The sequence below is a fragment of the Egretta garzetta genome, unplaced genomic scaffold (assembly GCF_000687185.1).
Source record: "Egretta garzetta isolate BGI_Z169 unplaced genomic scaffold, ASM68718v1 scaffold57, whole genome shotgun sequence".
In the NCBI taxonomy this organism is placed as follows: Eukaryota; Metazoa; Chordata; class Aves; order Pelecaniformes; family Ardeidae; genus Egretta; species Egretta garzetta.
Window position 1 is genome coordinate 242,719 of NW_009260180.1, and position 6,532 is coordinate 249,250.

The window sequence follows — 6,532 nt, forward strand, 5'->3', positions numbered from 1 at the left end:
CAGTGGCTTGGGAGGAGGGGGACGTGACACCTTCCCAGCCACGTTGTGATGGCTTTCATGTTGGGTCCTCTCAAAGCCCAGCTGCTTCCCCACGGAGGTGTGACCAGGTCCCACCTCCCTACCCTGCAAGCATCAGGGAATCACAAATCCCCCGCAAATGCCAGGCACCTCTTGTGATGGTTTCCTACTGCAAATTATTTCTCTCTGCTGCAAAAATCAAATGTTTTTATGACCTGTGATAAAAACATCATGTTTTTATGACCCAGATGTGGCAGCCTTGGGAGGCAGATGGACACTTGTCCAGCATATGTGTGATGGACCTTCACTGCATTGGCTGGGCACAAGTGGACATCTCTAACCTGACTGTACCCCATTCCTGCCAGGCCCGGTGTGGCTGGGGGGGGGGCCCCCAGCCCTGGCACGTGCCAATGCCCTGGAGCAGGGTTGTGGCTGTTTGACCCAGCTGTGGGCAGGGTTCTGCATCCCTGGAACCACGAGGGGTGTCCTGGAGCACCACGTGAGTTTGGCTGTGAGCAGGGCATGACTAACTGGGGAGGTGCCTGCGTGCTCCTGACTCAGTAGCAGCTGCCTCTGGGGCACACTTGACACTGGGGAACTGGAAGAGTCCCAGCACTGAGCTCAGAGGCAAATCTGCCCGACCTGCTACGTCAACAGCAGAAACGGAGGGGCCCTGCCGTTCTCTTCCTCCAGCCAACCTCATCTGTGACCTTGGTCAGTGACAAACACTATCCCAGCCCTGCCTGCCCTCAGCTTCCCTCTGGCCATACCGCAGTTCAGGATGGTATGATTCACGCTTAACTCAAGGAGTTGTTCGCTAAAACCTAAAAATGGTAAGACTTTGGTTAGCTTTGGGCATGTTAAAGCCAGCCCCATACCAGCTAAGTAGCCTGGCTTCTATAGGGGTAGCATTTGCCTAAGGTGGGCTGATTTTTAAATCTCTGCATTGCCTCTCTGAGTACTTAGGTAACTTAGGCCTAAAGCAGCAGAATATAGAGCTTGCATTTTAAACTCTTTTTTTTAAATTGAAGAGACCTTTATCGTAATATATCTGCCTGTCCTGCATAGCTGGTGGCGTCTTGTCTTTGGTGTTACCCTGTTTGCATGAACAGCATCTCTAACGCAAGAAGATTGTGGGCAAAAGAACGTCAAGACCCCCAGCAACAATTAAAAAATTCATTAAGCTACTATAGGCCAGCTATTGCTGGGTAATTATTAAGCTGTAAGAATGCTAATTGTCTTACTAGCATTAAACAATTATGCAAATAATGGAAAACACACCATAAGAGCAATAAAATTACCTCCCTTCTTCTCTCTCTTTTTTTTTTTTTAAAAACAATAATGAGATTTAAAATCTAAAGTGGTGCGTATGGTTTTGCTCTCCAGGGTTTATTGGGAACATCTTTGGAGAGGAGCAAGACCTCTAAGGACACTCAGCAGAGGGTGAGTAGGACGTCTTGAACCACATCTACCATGAGTCGTCTGCAGGGCTTGTAGTGCCACTGCACCGGGCTGTCCCCCTGCTCTGCACCCCCTGCAGCCAGCCAGGCAGCAACACAGGGACATGCAGGCCCTGATGGCTTTGGAGGACCACATGGTGGCCACACTGCTAGGCCAAGACTGGAGAGAAGAGAGTCTGAATTTTGCACTATCATAGATTTCCTATGGGAGCCCCAGTTCTCCCCCAAATAGACCACGTGGTGCTTCAGGTTTGGGCTGGGTGAAAACAAGGCAATTTGTACACAGTTTTTCACATCAATTCAGCACAAAAGTGGAAAGTCCTGGCCTTTAAGGTTATGTTATCTCAAGGGTTTTATTACTATCAAGTTGGCAAACTGAGGTAAGAGCCCTCCTCTCATCCAGCTCTGTGTTCCTGTGAAACAAGCGGAAGACCTCATTTACCCCCCACTGCCAAGAAAAGGAGACTTCACTTATCCATGTCCACAACAAGCTTGGTAGAGGCAAAGTGCTTCTTTGCTTCAGCATGTTAATATTGTTAATCACTAACAAATATTATCAGTTTTCCAGGCTTTAAACTCTGCTCTGCTGATAAGGCACAGCGTTTCAAAGCAGCCAAGCCTCCTCCTGCTCCAGGGTGGGTCCTGCTCCCATGGTGATGCCATGGGTCACCTCACCCAATCTTGTGACCCAAACAGGTTTTGATCAGCAAAACACACCTTCACTTTCACTTTCTGATAAAAGTGGTGAAGTTTGTAGCTGCTGGAAGCCTGGAGGGAGCATTCTCCCATGGCAGTGCAAAGACTGGAGATCAGCACTGCCTGTTTCAGCTTCCTCAGAAGAGGAAGGGAGATCACCTTCTGAAACAAACACTACCCCTAATCCTCTCAGAGAGCTGCTTTTAGCTCCCTGAGACCCTGGGGACCCACCAAGCAGCTGTTTATGGCCTCTTTATTTTTTCCTTCTCACCTGGTGTGTAGGATGCAGCATGTGAGCAGTCTTCCATCCTTGTTGCCTGGAAATAACCGCCCGACATCAACCTCTAGCCTATCCCGCACCTCACTGGTTTGGGGGACAGGAAAGCTGGCAGGTGATCTTGCTGGCGGGCAGGAGGAACAATGAGGGTAAGACTGGTTTCTTTTTTGATGTGACATTGCGCTATACCTAGGTGACAGGACACACTTTGCTCTGATGCTCACTATTTTTGGTCCTTTGAGGTTTTAGGGTAATGGGTTTACCATTTGTGAGTTTCTTGGAGGCATGTGTTGCGGAGAGATTTACCAAAGTGCCTCTTTCTGTAACTTCACGTTTTGCTTTCATCTTCTTTCAGTGGAAATTCATGTTCAGACTTGAATACTGTAATAACGTTTTTTTCTGCTACTTTGCAGGTCACACTAGCCAGACTCTGCGGAGAGGCAGGTTTCATGCGGAAGCATTTCTGTGTGAGTAGCTGTGAAATTGTTGGGGCTTTCTTTTCCCTTGCTTGGGCCTTTCCGTCTCTGTGGAGTCAGCCTGGCTGCCTTCTGGGAAGAGAGAGCTGATGAGGCATGTTACTGGTGAGACGCATACTTTTTCCTTCTCGTTTTGAATCCTTCAATTTAATACAAGCCATTGGCATGGGAATGTATGAGAGCTCTTGGCTACGACACACGCTTCCTATTGTTGGGAGTGAACAGCCCTGCAGCAAAATTATGAAGTAGCTCAATTTGATCAGCTGATTTCCCACAATAGTTAAAAGATGTGATTTTTGCCTATGATTGTTGCACTCTTTTATGAAAAAGAATGCGTTACTCGATTCTCAGCTTCATGAGGCCCCACGCTGTCTGATACAAGGAATCGACCCTTTCCCCCTCCCTCACGTCCTCAAGCTAACAAACATTGGTTGTTTTTCTTTGGGCTTTAGGGTGGTCCTAGTCATATATTTAAATTTTTTCCGCTACTAACAGTAAATTCCAGGCTGGGAAACTAGGATAAATTTAAGAGATAATGGCAGAGTGTGATCCCCACTAGTCATAGCAACCGTCAGGAAGCACTCACTGTTTCTCCGTCGCAGTTTGGTATCTAGGAAGAGAACTGAAAAGGACTGTGGAAGAGAAAGAAAAGGAGACGTGTTTTGTATGTAGAGAAGAATAAATCACTCTGTATCTGTGGACTGCTGCTCTCCAACAAGCTTCCAAACATGCCTCAGGAAGGGATCTAGAGGAGCAGGCACTGCATTCGCAGGACGCGCTCTGCTCCATGAGCCAGCAGTGCATCACAGGTGGGAAATTTCACCCAGCAGCACTGGGAAAAGCTCAGGCAGTGCAGGCAAGGTCCAAAAATGGGCTGAGGACATATAAGGCTCCTCCAAGGAGAAGGGAAAGATACAATCCAGAGTAAGGATTTGTAAGCATCATCCCACGAGGAGCATCCTGGGAGAACAGGGGTTGTGGGTAATGGGTAGGCGGCTGCACAAGCAGCTCGGCTCCCTTCCTGCCCTGTTCCTCCCTCCAGTGCTTTTTAGTTTACCTGCTGGTGCATTAAAGACTCATCATAGCTACAAACTCCCGCAGAGCTCTCCAACCAGCTGAGAACACTGCACAAGTCGCTGATGCCTGTATTTTTGAAAAGCCATTGTTGGGCCAGCAGTAGTACTATTACTGCATTAGCTAACTCCTTCAGCGATGTCATTTTAATCACCTTAGTGTATAACATGGACCTGATTCTTCAGCTGAACCAGGGGTTGTACCTCCCACCTAACTTTCTCTTGGGATGCACAGCTTGGAGCCAGTGACTAATAGTTTCTTCTTCTGGTGTCTGCAAGCCTGGATGCCTTTCCGATACGACCGTCTCGGTCAAACACAGATGACCAGGCACAGTGCAGGGAGGGACGAGGTGAAATGTAGTGGCCTGTGATACACAGAAAATCGCAGCTGCTCTCTGACTCCAGCCTGGCTTTCCGCTCGGTGGGTCAGTGTCCCCTGCCACTCAGCCCCAGCTGCCCCTTCCCAAAGCACAAGGTAATGAGAAGGGACTAACCGCATCAACTCATTAAACCGGGTTTGTTAGAAGACAGATTGTCATGTTAAGCAAATATTAAAAAAAAAAAAAATAAAATTCCCTGGGCCATGCCCCATCTGGGCCATTAAATCCAAAAGGGGTAACTACCGTCGTGTCAAAGCCGGGCTCAGGAGCTGATGTTCGCTATTTGTACGACTAGCAGTTGGCAACAACTCCATTTTCAAACCTCATTTTCTTCTCCTCATTTCCCCATGCTGCACTACGTAGAGTGCAGGCACGGCAGGGGGATGCACACTGCTAAACAAGACAGTCTTTGGGACTTACAAAAGGAAACCCCACAAATGCATTTCCTAAACCCATTGCGTGCCCTTTATTTCTCACCAGCCCCTCAGTTACCTGATGACAGGACGGGAAGGGCTGCCCGTTGTTAGGCAGTTGGCTTTTTGTAAATTATGCAGATTTTATCAATCTAATGAGAAGGTGGTGTGGAAATGAAGTAGGACAGCTCAGCTTTCAGGGCTTCAGTGCTGCAAGTTTCCAACTTGGAAGAAAGCAAGCATCTTTTTCGAGGGAGGGGAAAAAAACAACAACTTTGAGTTAATCCAGCATTTCTTTTGATCAGTCCCTTGGTAGTCTGATTAATTTTGAGTGCAGATGTTTACGCTTTCCATCACAGAACGCACCCAGTACTTGGGAACAGCCTCACCGTGCCGTATTTCCTCCTTGCCACACCGTTCTTGTTACGGTTGTGCAGCAACATATGCTAAGGCCTTATTACAAGGGATTCCTATAAATGGCATAAAGGATTAATAATGTATTTATAACACAACTTTGTTTTAGTATAAAGTGATCTATAAATTTGTAATAAATGTTTTATAATGTTTTTGTAGCCTGTTATAAATGATAAATGGGAGACTATAGATGCCACATCAAATATTCATGCTGCATTGTGTGCATTATTATGCCGTTACTGTTCAGGAAACCATTAATAATAAAGTGAATGGAGATGTAAAAGTTGCTGACATGCCCAGCAAGGCATTTATAATGAAATGTATAATCCTTACCATAAAGTAAATACATTGGCCAGTGATTGTTGATGAAATGGAAACACACTGAATTATTTGTGAGGTATTTATATATTAATGTATATTATCCATATCATGTCATAGAAATGCCATTAATATATGTATTATTAATTATTTTTACCTAATTTATAGGCAGCTCTTAAAGCATTACCTTGTCTCTTCTGCAGTTTTGTCAGCCACACGAGATCGGGTGAGTTATTTAACGTGAATCGTGTGCCACGGGGCAGCCGGGGTGAGCGGGCACCCAGGGTGCTGACCCGGGCTGTGGCCCGGGCAGGATGGCAGTGGGCGGCTGCTGCCTTGGCCCCTCATCCCACCACCCGGCTCTTCCCCTCTGCGGGAGAGGGGAGGGAGGGAGGCGGCCGCAGGCGATGCCCGACAGCCACTGGTGCCCGACGGGCAGCCCCCGTGCCTGTGGATGGCCTCCCTCCTGCCCCAGCCACCATGAGGCCTCGGGGCTGCCATGCGTCCTCCTCCTCCTCCTCCTCCTCACGCCTTCCCTGTGTGGCTGCCCCTTCAGGAAGGAAACCTGATTTATTTATTTAGGAAATGTCCTTTGTCACACCTTCCTTGTGTGGCTGCCCCTTCAAGCCTTTCATTTATTTATTGATTGATTGATTGATTTGCATGGGTGTGAAGGAAATGTCCTTTGTCCCGACGTGTTGGGGTGCCATGTCGCGACAGGGCCACGCGGGAGGACAGGGCTGCCCCTTCACGAAGGAAACCGGAAACCTTATGTATTTATTTATTTAGTGAGTGAGTGAGTGCGTGGGTGTGAAGGAAATGTCCTTTGTCCCGACGTGTTGGGGTGCCATGTCGCGACAGGGCCACGCGGGAGGACAGGGCTGCCCCTTCACGAAGGAAACCGGAAACCTTATGTATTTATTTATTTAGTGAGTGAGTGAGTGCGTGGGTGTGAAGGAAATGTCCTTTGTCCCGACGTGTTGGGGTGCCATGTCGCGACAGGGCCA

The 6,532-nt window shown here is 47.9% G+C and overlaps 1 long non-coding RNA gene across 1 annotated transcript; it reads left to right on the forward strand.

The window, feature by feature from the left end:
* The first annotated feature begins 12 nt into the window (after nt 1-12).
* On the forward strand, nt 13-2,916 carry LOC118452582. Its single transcript, XR_004842398.1, has 4 exons — nt 13-851; nt 1,405-1,461; nt 2,457-2,600; nt 2,865-2,916. It is a non-coding gene; the product is annotated as an uncharacterized LOC118452582 (long non-coding RNA).
* Nucleotides 2,917-6,532: the final 3,616 nt, after the last annotated feature.